This window comes from Pinus tabuliformis, chromosome 9 (assembly GCF_031772625.1).
Source record: "Pinus tabuliformis cultivar Carrire ecotype Pingquan chromosome 9, CPIR1, whole genome shotgun sequence".
NCBI lineage: Eukaryota > Viridiplantae > Streptophyta > Pinopsida > Pinales > Pinaceae > Pinus > Pinus tabuliformis.
Genome location: NC_142307.1, coordinates 380,319,930 through 380,336,796, shown reverse-complemented (window position 1 = coordinate 380,336,796; position 16,867 = coordinate 380,319,930).

Here is a 16,867-nt window from a genome sequence, read left to right as displayed (position 1 = left end):
TTGTTTGGGTTTTGGCACAAGTATGCCAAGCATGCCTACATTATTCATTGTTGTGTATTGTGTCCATGAAAAAGGGCTCTCTCACAAACATTCATCTCTTCCAGGTTGGTTAGTTCGCACTAAGCTCTTGTGTGATCAATTCACTACAATCAAGGAAGAGTCTTAAGCTTTTTAGAGGAAACTGTAATTTTTTACTCAACAGTCCTTATGGAAAGCATCAATTGCACCCCATATTTGATTCACTATTGGTTAATGGCCACACCTTGCCTCTCAGGTGCCGACCATAGTCCCTTATTTGGGGTTTCAAATCCCTATCGGTTATGTTTTTTCTTCTCATAAAAAATGTTTGTAACAACGCCTCTGAGCAAGGAAATATTTTGTGTTTTACTTCTCAATGATAAATAATGTAGGTGAATTTGGGTTGAAAATCTCCCTGGTGTCATTTATAACTAGATAGTTTTTTTCTTTCTTCTTCACCATCTCACTTGTGTCACCGCATATGTTACTTTGGTACAAGATTTTTATCTTTTTACTACATCTTAGAGCAAGGGTATCTACTGCTATATTTTCTCTTTGTCTGACACTATCCTCATCCTCGAAGTTTTAGTTAGGAAGCTATGGTCTGCCATGATGATATGTAAAAATTGTTTTTTAATGTATGGGTAAATTCCGCATATTATCATGCTAGAGAGTTTACTGATATTTAGTTGATGTATCTTGATGCTTGGAAATGGTGGCCTAGAGTTTCTTGTATAAATGGTTCTTCAATATTCTTATCATCATCCAAAATGTTCAGTATCCTCTTACTCACTACATGTTTCTCCAACAACGGTTCAATTTTCGTGTAGGTGTATTAGTAATTTGGGTACACTTATACAGAATGTATACTACTACTTGACTTAAGGCATGCCTCTCTAGTAATAGTTTTACTATCATGGACGAATATTATGAGTTTCGGTACAATTATACATAATGTATACTAATACTTAATTCATATTTCCGAGTACTATCATATTGTTCTAAAATATAAGCCATTTATCGGCTAGACACAGGATTTCTCGTAAATGGTAATTTTTTTGTAAAGAACACCTGAATTGTCAACTTTCCAAATAAATTATTCACTCTAAAAAATGAATTTTTTATTAAGAATAAAATTAGTCATTTATTTCTAAGAGTTCAGTTGTACGCTATAAGCTAATTCATTCATTTCAAGAAATATTATTAAACAAGTTAGAGCATCATGCTTTCATAAAAATTCTCCTCCAGTCATACTCATTTTTTACTTTTGTCTTACTTTAAATTTTTAACTATGCTATTTTCCAACTCTCCCTTCTCACTTATTCACCATTGAAAATCAAAATTTATCTCCTTCGTTATATAATTATTTTCAACATCCCAATTTTCGTATTAGTTATTTTTTTTTGTCGGTATGGGATTGAGTCCAACAAGGCTACCCTTGAGGGTGGTAATGCTCAACTGAGCTACAAACTACACTAGAATGGTGTATTAGTTTCTAGCTATAAAGGTAAAGAGTGCTCCACCATACCAACCCATTGTGCTTAATTTTTTCTACTAAAGCTTTTTTTCATGTTCCTCTAATCTAGCCAAATCCACTCCATATTGGTACTCCAATAAGTTGCCATTCTTTTATACCTTCACCTTTACGTCTACTAGGCACATGTATTAAAAGAAGTTGCAATTATTTTTAACAAATAGTATCTATGCCTCTATAAATTATGTATTTGATATGAGAGTTAATCATGGAGCAAGTAGAATTGTAATTTCTTTTAAACGGTATCCATGCACCAATTAAGTTTTGCATTCATTCTGGAATTTCAAATAATTATCACACACTATAACTAGTTTAGATCCAGATTTGCAAGTTATAAACCACAGTAGCATCACTAACAAAATCCAAAATAGTCTAGATATTCATCATGATAATTGCACAAATATGTGATTTCTCATTCTATCAGCATGCTAACTATGCATTCATTATCTTATCACAACTATGTATTCATTAGCTACATTCAATTTTCACTCTGTAAATAAAACATTCAACTTAGAATCAGATTTTTCTTTTGCAGAAGAAGAAAGTAATTTACTCAATAATAACCTCTAACCAGTAGTAGATCTAGAAATTGTGACCTTAACCACAATGGTTTTCCCAACGATTGACCAACCTCTTATCACCCCTCAGCCTAGATGGCTTGCCATTCTCAGTCACCTTTATTGGGTCTACATAATGTCCTTTTTAACATTATTCTTTCCACAAATTTTTTCTTCACAACATCATGCCTTCTAGGGATCTGTTACCCCTTTAGCATAGGATTTTCTTTAGTTGTTTCCTAAAAGCCTACTTTTATCACCTTGCAACACTTTTCTTGTTATTTTCCCCAACTGAGTAAATATATATATTTATATATTTCTTTTATTTGTTTAGGAATTTTTTTTGTTATGAAAATTTCATTTGCTTCAGATTTAGGGAAGCATATTTTACTCCACTGTGTCAAGCTTCACAATTTCCAGATATTTAACAAAAAATATTTATTCAATAATACCAGTATTTTTGATGATCGGTTTATCACCATGTTCCAACATTCTAATAATAATCTCACATAAAAGGATAGTTGTTTTTACAATAATGGGGCTTTACATCTTCGCCCCCTTAAAAATAACACTGACATCAATGTTTATTATATTTTAATATTTAACAGAATAGTCTTGGGTACGCTTCCTTCATAACATCTTATCATTCCCACATTGCCTCATCAGAAGTAGAGTGTCTCCAATGCACCTTAACCAGAGCGATCGATCGATTCCGAAGCATAGTTTCCTTCCTCTCCAAAATGCGGAGTTGTTTGGGCAGGGAATCTCCTTCGATTTCCACCTATAATAGATTACAATCAATTACATGAGAGTTGTCATGAACATATTTTTTCAGTAAGGACAAATGAAATACAATATGAACTTTAACATAACTCGGTACAACCTACTATTATGCTATTTTTCCCACTCGGTTTAAACTTTCAAACAACCGACAAAATCGTGGTTTTAATTTAACACAAATTCATGTTCTAAGTAATTTTACGAGGTTTAACCCTCATATATATGTGCTTCCTAATTCAAAAGTCCTTGTGTGTACTCTTTTTCTCTGCAAAGCTATTTTTTCAATCTTGAGTTGTTTTAATGTTTCGCTAGATTTTCTTTATTGTCCCTTCCATTTCCTGCAAAATATCTATCCCAAGAACTAACCAATTCTTCCATTTCCTCCAAATGAGTGAGGTGTAGCATTTACTGACATACAGGGCTTCAAAGAGGCTAGTTTTAATAAACACTTGATAGTTTTTGTTGTAGGAAAACTCAGTTAGATGTGGAAATTCTTCCCACTTAGTGGGCTTGTCCATTACAACATCTATTGTAGATACTCCAGAATCTGATTGGTCCTTTCCATTTGCCCATCTTTGTGAAGGTGGTGTTTCGTATTGAAGTTCAACTTTGTCTAAAAGCCCCCAAACAAGGACTTCGAAAACTTTGATGTAGGTTTTGCATATCTATCTGACACTATTACCTTTGGTATGCCATGAAGTCTGAAAAATAACTTTCATCAAAATATTAGTATTTGTACAGTTGTAAATGTCTTCTGTATGGGTATAAAGTGAGTTTCTTTAGTTAGGGTGTACACTAATATTTGGTTCTTGGCAGCCCAGTTATAAATTTCATGGAAATCACCTCCCACTTCCATTCTGGAATGGGCATTGGGTTCAATAATCCCACTTGATGTTAGTGCTCCACTATCACATGTTGACACTACAAGAATTTTCCTAAATAATTTACTACCTCCTTATTCATACTCAAACAAAAAAAATGTTTTCTTAGGGTTGTCATCATTTTCTGGTATTTCGAGTGACCAACTTAAGGTCTCTTATGGTGTTCATCTAGAATCATTTGTTTGAGTTCTTCCATATTTGGAATACATAACTAGTCCCAATAATTAATTAACCTTTGTGGGTTCACTGCATACCTAGTCATCTCTTTCTATTGCATTTTTCATTGCATTTATTGATATTGAGGATCTTTTTGTACTACTAGCTTCACTTTTTCTTCAAAATTTGTTTCGGGACTACTCCCTTCATTTGCTACTAAAAAATGAGCATGCCTACTTAAATCATCAACAATAATTTTTTCCTTTCCCTTAATATTATTTATTTCAAATTCAAACTCACTGAGGAAGGCTAACCATCTTGTGTGTCTAGCATTTAAATTAATTCGACTAAATAAATAATTTAAGTTGATATGGTCAGTTACCATCACAAACTTCTTCCCTAGTAAATAATGGATCCACATTTTTAAGGCATGAATCACAAAAACTAATTCCAAATCATAAACAACATAATTCTATTCATGTTTCTTCTATTTTCTTGACTCATACACTATGACAACAATATATTTTAGTATCACGCCCCCCAATCCTTCTAAATAGGCATCTGTGCACACCATAAACTCTCTATTTCGACCTTATATCCTTAAAATAGCAGTGCTAGTCAATATTTTCTTCAATTCTTTGAAACTCAATTGACATTTATCCATCCATTCAAACTTGGTTCATTTTTTTGGATCAAGGTAATAGGGTAAGCTAGCTTTGAAAACTCTTCCACAAATATTTGCTAATACCTAGAAATCCCCATAAAGGAGTGTATCGCTGATACATCTATTGGATCTAAACAATTCATAATGGCTTTAACCTTCTTAGGGTCCACTACCAATCCTTATTTGGAGATGATATGCGGCAACTACTAAATTATGTGTTTGTAAATCTTAAACATGCTTCTTTTTCTATAAAGTTAATGCACCCTTAATGTTTGTAACACCAACCTAAGATGATCTTGGTGTTCTTCTTCATTTTTAGAATATACTAAAATGTCATCAACAAAACTAATACGAATGGGTCAAGGTACTTGTGAAGCACGTTGGTCATCAGACACATGAAAGTTGGATGTGCATTGTCGAGGCCAAAACACAGCACGATAGATTCATAATGACCATAAAAAGTTCTGCAATACTTTTTATGGATATCTTCATCTCTTATGCATGAGTAATGATAACCAATTTGGAGATAAATCTTTGAGAAAATGGTTGTCCCCACACTTGATCAAATAGATCATGATTCTGAGGTAGCAGTTATCTGTTTTTAATGGTTAATTTATTTAGTTGATGGTAATTAGTGCACATTCAAAAAGTGCCATCTTTCCTTTTAAGAAACAGTATAGGTGGCCCCCATGGCGATACATTGGATTTGATATAACCCTTATACAATAGTTTCTGTAATTACATTTTCAACTGTAGCAGTTTCGGTGTACTCATGGATAGGGAGCTCTAGACAAAAGGACAACAACGGTGCTAAATCATTAGTGAAATATATGTCCGGATGTGGGGAAAATCCATATATGTCATCGAGAAATAAATCTGGAAATTCGCTAATGATTCGTAGGGTATCCAAACCTATGATTTCGATTATCTCCTCACTATTTCCACCTATACCAAGTATAGTTGCCATCATTTTCAGGTACTTCTCTTCATCTTCAAGGCGGAAATTTACTGAACCGACACCATTTTGGATTTCCCCTAATTACACTACTGTGTCCATTATGATTAACACTGGTAACTATTTTATTCTAGACAATTTATAATAGTTGCTTTCTTTTCTAGCCAATCCATGCCTATTAATAGGTCATAAGATCCTAAAGGAAGGATATTTGAATCTACCACGGTGGAATACCCACTTAAATTTAGCAAATATTGTTTTATGTGACTGGTTACCTTCCTTTTTCTCCTGGTTGCTAACTGGGCCAACCATGCTGCTGTAAAATTTTTTGTTCTAATTTATAGTTTTCCACAATTAGGGAGATGATGTAACTTAAGGTAGCCCTTGTATGAATTAAAATATACACACACTAGTTTAATATATTAACTTCAATATCCAACATAGTAGACTAGTTCTCAACTTGTCGGTCCTCCAATGCTGCATTGACTCTAAGAATATTCCAAGCTATATAATTTATTGTAGTTTCCTCATGGACAACCTGCATATTCTGTATAAGCCTTGGATTGTGTGGGCAGTCCCTTAGCAACTGTGGCTCTCCACATCCCCAACATGTCAACAGTTCCCTTTCCTTTACACTATTGTTTTCTTTACCATTCAATTCTGTGGTTTTTTAACCCATATATTACTATGTAGGTTAGGGTGCATTTCCTTTGGTAACTTTCTTATGTTGATGATCCCTACCAAAATCTTTGAGATGGTAAGTTTTTTTTGTCTTTTCATACCCCCTCTCACCTTGGTGCTTTCGTTACTTTTCCATATTTTACCATATCCACTTTTAATTTGAGATTGTTGATAACATAGTCTATCCTTCCTCACCACCTCATCCATGGTTTTCGGGTTAAAAAACTCATTTTTTTCCTTCTATGATGCTAGAAATTAGTTTAGGAAGCATTGTATTTTAGATTTGTCATCCTTAAGGTATGGCACATACCTCATGAAATTCATGAACTTAGCCACAAATTCATCCCTGGACACCTATCCCAGCCTAAATTCACGAAACCCTTTGGCCCAATGATAGCAATGGCATTCATTAAGATAGCATGACATGAAATCATTATGGAACCCATCCCATGAAATTGCCTTTTCTTCTGATAGTTGCACACTTTTCAACTCCTCCCACCATAGAATAGCCTTTCCATGCAACTGATAAATTTCTAGTCATGCCTTTAAATGGGTCTCATATTCATATACTTGAAACTACTTAATCATGTTCAACAACCATGCTTCTGCATCGTCCTCTCTTTCCCCATCAAAGGTAGGGGGTTTGATATTTCTAAACTCTCCTTGTAATTCCATTTTCTTCTTCCCCTTATGTAATTTTTGCGAACCATGATCCAACTCTTCCCCAATTTCACATTTTTCAGATTCTCTTCCATTCCTTTTACTCTTTTTCCCCTCTGTCTCTACACTTTTGTGGCTAGATTTCTCGATCCAGACTCTCATCAGCTTCTCTTTCTCATGAGTTCCTTTCAGAAGCCACTCATTTTTGTTTTGTAGCTGCACTATTTCTTGTTGCAATTTTATTACCATATCCATAGATGGGAAAGTAAGGTAGTGATACCTTCCCCCAACTCCACGTACAAATCTTCCCCAATGGTAATAGCCTCGGGAGAGTCTTCCATTCTTGCATTGGGTTCTACTTCAGCTCAAAGTCCTCTGAAATAAACCAACCAATATCATAATTTTCATTTCCTACAAGTCCTTATGCATCAATAACTAATGGTGATGTCTCTATTAAGCCTAGTGTTGTAGCCTATGCTCTAATACCATTTGTCACAAGCCAACCTGTAACACCTCTTCTTAATGGTATATATTTTTTTTCTATTTTGAAATAGGTTGAATGACAATGTGTATATATTCCTTTCATTATCCTCTTTCTACCTCTCCCTATTCCCTTGAATATCGTCTTGCATTATATTTATCGGTATAACATGTTTCATACCTCCTTATATTTATTATGGTTGACTACACTTGGTAATTTTTAATTATTTCTTAATGTGGTTACTCATATTGTTCATCACACCTTGATACCTTACTACTATACCCTAAGTTCCTATGCTATCACTCCTTAAGATGTGCATTACCATTTAATGGTGAAAATGGATTAAACACCATCAAAAAGCTCTTGGGACCAAAAATTTGGATAATTGACAAGCTTACTAAGGATTTTCATATTTTTTTCCCAATTTCATTATTTTCTGGGCAAAATTCAAGCATGCGGTTAGGAATCTGGAAAATTCCATAACCATTTGAAATTCAATAGTTAATTTCAACAAGTATTAAATTTTTTATAATGAAATAAATGGCATCACATAATTGGCTTTCTTAATATGTTTCTACATTTATGTAGGAGAGACCAATTCACTATAGTCAAAGATGTGCTTTTGACCCTTCCAAATCAACTTGAAAACTAGAGACTCACTTTCCAACACACTACGGTGGATAAGTTGTAATTTAATGTCTTGTTTAACCCTAAGAATTAATAAACTCCTAAGTGAAAATATTTTTACTAGATCAAAATAAAATAAAAATACCAAGTTGATCTAAATAAAATAAAATAAAATAAAATAAAATTATTTTTACTCGATTTATCTAAATAAAAAGTTTCTTTTATATTCTCCAACTTCATTCAATATATATAATTATTACTAGTTATCCTTTTAGTTAGGGTTTCTCTATATTTTGGCTATTCATGACTCCCAAGGAGGTTTTTTTCTAGAATCCCACTTAGTTGATCTTGAGTTGATTAAGTAATGGCCACCTAGGAATTTGTCAAATTTGATAACAATTTAAAATTCAATAGTTTATTTCAACAATTGTTAGATTTTTTCTAATTAATAAATGGAATGAGATAAATGGTGAAGAATCAGCCTTGCAAATTTTCTGAGACAACAAAAAAAACTAGATTCCAGCCATTTTTTCCCAACAAAGGAAAAAAGAGTGCTTGAATGATATTTTTGATGGTGAAAATCAGTTAAGCACCATAAAAATCCCATGAGCACCCAAAATTTGGAAAATTAACAACTTTATCGAGGATTTTCCAAAAAAGAATACCAATTACATTATTCTCAAGAAAAATTTCAATTACCTACTTAGGAATCTCTCAGATTCCATAACCATCTCAAATTCAATAGTTCATTTCAACAAGTATTAGATTTTTTATAATGAAATAAATGGAATCATATAATTGGTTTTCTTCTTGTTTTAACTTTGGTGTAGAAGAGAGATATTTAGTGTAGTCAAAGATGTGCTTTTGACCCTTCCAAATCAACTTGAAAACTTAAAGACTCACTCTCCAACATACTATGGTGGAGAAGTTGAAATTTAATGTCTTGTTTAACCCTAATAATTAATAAACCATTAAGTGAAATTATTTTTACTAGATCAAAATAAAATAAAAATAATAAAAAAATTAACTTTAACATTTCATGGTATTCACCCATGGTATTGACACATGGTATTCGAATGGACTATAACCTATTTAAAGTATGAAATTAAACTAGCCTAGATCCTTGTTAAGGAGTCTCAAACCTATTTTGTAGTAAAAATATATTTAATATTTCATCCCTCTTTTCTGTTCTTAGATTCCGAGTTAACATTGATCTATGATGGTCCAAAAGAAATTGGTATTTTTTTAAGCAATTTAAATAGAGTACCTATTAATATCTTATAAAAACTAACATGACTTAAAAATATATTACATCCTTTGGATACAACATAATAATAAGTCAAATATTTTATAGATCAATCGAAATGCTTGCATAAGATATGACCTTTCCTAGAACAATAGTTGTAGTGTGCATCATTCTAATCAACAAAATATTACCTTATGCACATCTTGTTAAAACAACCTCTAAATTATTTAATGATTCATCAAAATACTTACCTTACCATTCACAAAAATGTGAATCATATAAATCTCAACAAAATCATCAACAGATAAAAAAAAATATGGCTAATACTACTCTCACCAAGGTAGCTAGAACATTTTACAATCCGAAGGTAAATACTAGTAATCAAATGTTCCCTAGGGCTTGTAATGATATTTGTATCTTGATCTTTATATGTTATATATATTTTATTAGAGACACTAAAACCATCAAGAAAAGAGAGGTACATCTGAAGAGCTGTTATATCCAAAAATTTTATGAAGCAAAATGAGCGAGAAAATAATATTTTAAAGTGACCTTCCTAAGTTCTTTGTAGGCCATGCAAATTTGTCACTTACTATTATTTTTAGGAAGTACTACAAAGCATGAAACCAACTAGATATTTTCAATAGTGTTTGCGAATAATATTTAACAATTTATGTTAAGGTTGGATCATTTATCATTGAGGTTGTGTAAGAAGGTGGGCATTTTCATTTGTATATATATGACACATATATCTTTTGCGATGAATTTGTTTCATGACATGATAGAAAATACACTACTCTGTTTTTGCAACATCTTAACTAAATGTTCTTGTTGAGATTGATCAAATGTCATATTTACATGTAAGCCTAAATTCGAAAGGAAGAATACAACATTCTAAAATATTATTGGTTGATGCAACAAGCGGTATTGATGATTTAGCATGTGTTTCACAACTTTCTTGAAATTTTTTAATAACGATAAAATTAAGAGGATGAGGATTCTACAAAGGTTTTGAATTAATTGAAACCTATAATGTAGATGTAATTTTATTTAGCGTTTTTTCTTAATTGAAAAACTTGATCAACCTTGGAGATAAGTTCAATATTTTTTTCATCTCCATCAGTGTTATTAAGCCACAAGCTATTTTCATGGGAAGGTTTTGAAGGTCAGTATAATGGCACATATTTAACAAAATTTCCATGGGTAATAAGCATAATTCTAGATCATCTACCAATAAAGGGTTCTATAATGGTCTCAAATTATCTTAAAAGTTGTCCATCTCATTTTCTTTAGTTTTTTACTTGAGTTGAACAATTTGATCAATACTGAAGATAGGTCTAATAATTTTTTTCATCTCCATTAGCATTATTAAGCCCCAAGGTACCTTCATGGGTGTTTTTCAAAGGTTAGTATAATGTTACATATTTCACAAAATTTCCATGTAGGATAAGCATATTTGTAGATCAACCAATAAATACATTTGTAGTAGCCAACCATGGCCTACCTAAGATCATGGGATGTCTTCTTGTGAAAAATCGGTTGTAATACCATAAAACCCATACCATACTCTAAGATTCTATGGATACTATTACATCTCCTAATACACTTTTAGGTATAATTTTGGATATCTCACTTAGCTCTAACACCTTCGAGGTAGGATTGATAATAATCATCTAGAGTTAATCGATAGATTTCCTGCTCTTTGTGTTGATTACTGCTTCTAGATCACTTAAAACATTAGGGAAGTGAATTCCAATGATATGGATTGAAACAATAAGACTACCAAGATATACATACTTTTCTATCAAAGCATATCCTAATATAATATCTATTGTTTTTCTAATCACCCTTGTGCCATATTCTAAGCATGAATGTGGAATATTATGGAATAAACCAAAACAAAACCAACTAGGACTTCCACAAGCTAAACCACCTAAACCATCAAGCATAGTGATTCCACCTCTATGGTTTGGAAATCACTAACATTAGTGAGATCAATCTCTACCCAAGCTATCGAGGGCTCCAAGAACTAATAACTCAACCAAAATATTTTGAGGGCTCAAGAGAATTTATTTGAACTGTAGTTTGAGGGATCAATAACTCAACCCACAAAGGGCTCAAGAGTGTTTGTCCCAACCAATGGCTCCAGGAACTAGTAACCCAACCAAAAATGTTCCAGGGCTTCTAAATAATTTTTTCCAACCTACAAACGTTGGGAACCTTAGCACTAGTCAGAGAAAGGAGTGGAAAAAAACCACACCACCATCATTATCCAGGAAATGGAAAGGTAGGGTCAAAACCCTCTGCCAATCTAGCCAAATATCCATGGGAATTAGAACGTATAGATAAATACTGACATGCATATACATTGAATCCATAAATCAACAAGGAAATCACACATGTAGCTTGTTACCAACAAAGAAATCTAGTTTTAGTTGTTGATCCCACTATTCCCTTGCTCTTTCCTACTTTCCTTTGCTTTATTTCTCTAAATCAAATTAAATGCCCAAGTGATCCAAGAATGCTCCAAGATTTGTCTAAGTGTGAAAGAGTATGAGAGAATGAGTGAATGAAAGAGATCTTAACTCAAAACTATCAAAAAGCTCACAATTGATTCTTTGATATATTTTTATCATTGAGTCCTCTATTTTCTTCGTTTTCCTTCATTTTCCCTCTTATTTCCTTCGCATGAAAATCTATGTATGTTCACTTTCCTTTTGTCCCATTTTCCTTTACTTTCGTAAATAAATGTCAATTATTGCATCTTTATTTTTAGTAATGCCTTTGCCAATTTCCATAGCCATTATTAATCACAAGTGATGCCCACTAAAGTATTTTTCCCAACATTCAGTTTGGAATACATGTCCGTTAACCTTGGTCTTATTTTATTTACATGGAAAATCAACCAGGGGTTGTTACAAACCCCAAACCCTTTGGGGAGCACCATATTTGATGTTCAATGTCACTTATAACAAAAACAAACATGCTCACCATAAAGATTTATAATCTAGCTCATTGCAACACTTATATCATACAAAACTATTGAAACCATGAAAACTATGCAGCTTATTGGAGCTTTATAACACAACTTGACGTTATATTTACAACATACTGCTTTTTAAATTGTGGCCCCCTGTTGCATCTATAACCATGAAGAGAAACATATAAATCTAGTTAAAGATACCCCATGGTTGTACATAGAAACAAATTTCATATAACCTTCATAAAAAATATGTAATACGAGATAGAAAATGGAAAAAATTGAAGGAATGTTGCAATATGGACTCATGAATTTCCGCACATAGGAAATAGAAAAGTAGACTAAGATGGGAATAACTAAGAAAAAGTAGACAGCCATGTAACCACCTTGAAAATGGCAGGAAAAGGGAAGGTATCCTAAACTTTACTCTTGCATAAATAATGCATATATAAAATTTGAAATTAGGATAAAAGCATAATGATGCTATGCAGTACAATAATACATTAATTGCAATCTATTATAAAACATAAGAAAAATGCATGGTTTCTAGAATATTATCACCACTAAGTACTTAGTTGCAATGGAGCTAGTACTTCCATGGTCTAAATTATATAGTGGATCCACACGGTGGGGTCCTTTTTGATGGGTTTAGCCATCAAGTAACTAAAAAAACTATATTGTTGATGTTTGATAAGCTTATAATAATTGTGCTCAATTCTATTAAGTGTAGCTTGCTAACCCTTGTTGGGTTTTGATACCTGTTGATGACCCTTTCTCGGTACATAAATAACAATAGATGACATTTATGATAAAGTTTGAGATAATATGTAGATATGTTCTTAAATAATTATTGATGAAAGATAATGACAGTAATAATGATTATGGATGTAGGTTGAACCAAACATAAGTATTATGGGTTAATATTCTGTAGAGGGAGGAATTAGGCTAGCGAGGCAAACAACTACTTAGGTCAAAGTGCATTGGATAGACTTCATCCAAAAGGGGATACCTGGGGAGCTGAGCATTTTCTATGCGATGCATATTTCAACCTATTTTGAAGGATATGCAACGCTGAGGATGATGTTTCTCTCGAGAAAGGGATGATGTAATACCCTTGAGTGAGTAGTAAAAAAATCAATATACTTATATTAAAATTAACTTGGCACAATATGGGCTAATTGAAGGCATGATTATACATGAATATTTTTATTTTTATTAGACTAGCAAGATTAGTTATGGTAAACCAAGGAATTATGGGAAGGTGGAAATTATAAATGAGGATATACCTAAAAATTAGTTAATGGACAATTATTCATCTCCTTAGGGATAAATATCTCAGTTGGGGAAAGAGAGCAAAGAGGGTAGAGAGGAACTTGATGCAATCAAGAAACACGAGAAGAGAAGTTATTGCCTGAGACAAGACGTTTTTGAGGTAAGGCAAGATGCTTATATTGATAAATTAATGAGCTATTTTTAACCAATTGAATTCCTATACAGAACTATGAGCCTGTAAAGTTTTGAGCAAGAAAATTCTTGAGCTGGATGGGGCCAGTGGAAATTTGGTGTAGACCTCGTTTTGTTTTTGTCTACAAAATATTGTCCTAAAGGGAAATCTGGTTAGGGGAACCTATGGTGGGATACCATGGTCATTGGTCAGAAGGACAATTCTTCCTTGCTCAGTATTTCCTATGGAAACCTACCTAATCTTGAACATATAAGTATTTTTTTGTATATTGGTAGAAATTTTCTATAGATTATGTCTTTGGGTAAATTATTTCTAGAAATCTTTCATGTAAACTATTCCTGTGAATGTATGGCTAATTTAGAGAGAAAAGAAAATGAATAACCTATGTATGTATTGTATGTTATTTATAGAAAATAATACCAAACAAGCTAGAGTTATAATAAAATGAACCCAAGGAAGTATTGTGAATATCACCATTGTGAAGCTCATAATTGAATAGGAGAAAAGAACCATAACGATAAGTAATTGTCATCATACTAGGAATTAAATCCAAATGCCACAAAAATCCCCAAATGGAACATAGAATAATTATTAATAATACATGAGGTATGAAACATGAAAGAGACGTAAAGCACTTTATATTTGATAAGAGAAAAAAAATATATCTCTACTACGATGAACTTAACGAGTTACCTAACCAAATGAGAAGCTATCCCAGTGAATAAATCCAGTAAGGGTTCATGCACTCAAGGTGAGACAAACTAAAGAAAGGAAGGATGGGTTCATTGCGTTATTCAAGAAAGATAATTGTAAGTTAAGTATTATATGGTACTATCTCTGGTCACGAACAACATGGTCATCTTTCCAGACCTATAGGAGAAAGAAGGATACTATGACATGCGAACCTGTAACACCTTTTCTTCATGCTATATTAAAAGCAAAAAGAAAATATATGTTTAAATAGGTTGAATGGAATTTTTGATCTATTCCTTTGATTAACCTCTTCCTACCATTACCTATTCCTTTGAATAACTTCTTTCACTATCTTTATCTATATAACATGTCTCATACCTCATAGATATTATGGTTTACTATGCTTGGTAATTTTGATTTATTGCTCAATGTGGTTGCTCATATTGTTTCATCACACCTTGATACCTTACTAATATACCCTAAGTTCATTTGGTACGATTCTAGGATTTCCTAAATTATTGTGCTACCTAGAATCGTGGGCCTACACCCTTATCTCCAGCTATGCATAGTAGCTCTGCATGTTGAGGCACTATCACATGAGGTCAACTTGCATTGTACTTTTCTGAGTTAATATTTTGTCTTATTTGCATTCGACCCAACACTCTAATTTGGCTTTTTATTCTTGGAATTTTTTGTGTGTAGGTCTTGCTTCAATTAGGCCATTGCGACCCCCAAATCTGGAACCCTGCCAAGGAGGCAACCTTTACCACCTAAAAAATTTAGTAAGAACATTTTTCACTTGGTGTAGGGCTTAAACCACAGGGGTGTCACTGAAAAACCAATATTATATCATGTACGTTCATATTGGGGCATTAAAAATGGAAAAATCACAAAATAATATATTGGGGTTATAATGAGGGCCTAAAGAGTTTTAATATACTGTACAATAATATATATAACATAAGGTATTGTTTATACATTTTTTGGGCCAAGAAGAGGGAAAAAATCGAGCTACACGTGGGAAACAATTCGGGCGCACTTCACCAGCGGAGTGAGAGAGTTGCATTACAATTCATAGGTGGAGGGAAAAAGTTGCATTTTGGAGCTGCAACCACGCTACAACACACCTGCTTCTATCTTCTTTCTTCTTTCTTTCTTCCTGTAAGCTTACTTTTTGGTGATTTCATCTCAGTGTTTTAGGCAGTTTCGTCAACGGAGGAAGCAGAGGAGCTGAGGACGAATCTCCAGCAGATAGTAAGTATTGTAAAAGGAAAACCCCTTTTCTTATTGTTTATTTTTTTTTGCTTAATAGGGATTTATTATGCAGTTTGCAGTGAGGCAATACTATAGCAACAAATGCTTCCTTTTTCTCTAACTACTAAGAAAACAAGAAAAACCTGAGCCAGTTACCTAAGAGACATTGGACATGTTACAAAGTCAAGCAGAGTGGTGTTATGGTTGCACAACACATCAAGAATGAGCCAAAAAAATTGTGTGTAGGGTTTTATTACGCGGTTTGCAGTGAGGCATTACGACAACATTGCAATAAAAAAACATTTTTCTGAAATTTCTTGGATTTGATTTCTAGGGTTTCCAATGGGGTAAATCCTCCACAGCTTTCTAAACATTGATTCTGGGTTATTTACATACATATACAGACCCATTTGTTTGTAGTCGATTGATTACTAAAATTTCATGGGATGTTACCCATTACCCTAATAATTACAGATTGATATTTGATGCCTGAATGCTTGATTATCTATGGATTATCCTGGGTATATTTCTATTTTTTATTGTTGATTTTTTTCCTCGGCAGCACCACAAGTAGCAGAGTTTCTTCTACTTAGGTGATATGTCCTAGGAGTAGGAATTTTTGAGGGTGGGTTGTAAATAGATGTTTGAATTTTTAGAATGTAGAGTAAATGCGGACATCACAAATGTTGAGATCTGAAAATGGAGAAATATTGTCTCTTAGTTTTCATTTTCTCCAGTACAACTCCTTGCTACAAGCGTGATTTTGACTGAAAGTACCTCTCGTCACAACATCTTAGGAAAATAGGGTTTCACCTTTCAATGGTTGTTTTTCCTGTGAAGATGGATCATTTGTGAAGCCTGACTTATTCAGGATAAGTGTAATGCTTATGGACTTTAACATAAACACTTAGAAGATTGATATTTGATGCCTGAATGCTTGATTATCCGTGGATTATCCTAGGTATCTTTCTATTTTTTATTGTTGATTTTTTCCTCGGCAACACCACAAGTAGCAGAGTTTATCTGCTTAGGTGATATGTCCTAGGAGTAGGAATTTTGTCACAATTGCCAGGAACTTTTGCGAGGCCTTGTATCGATAAAATCATCTAGCATTAGAGTGCATTAGAGCCTTTTAGAGTTGAATAATGGTTTACCTCTCTTGTGTGATAGATTGTGTCACATTACAGCTTTCTAGATTTGAGTATTGGTCTGAACCCTATAGTGTGATTATAGTT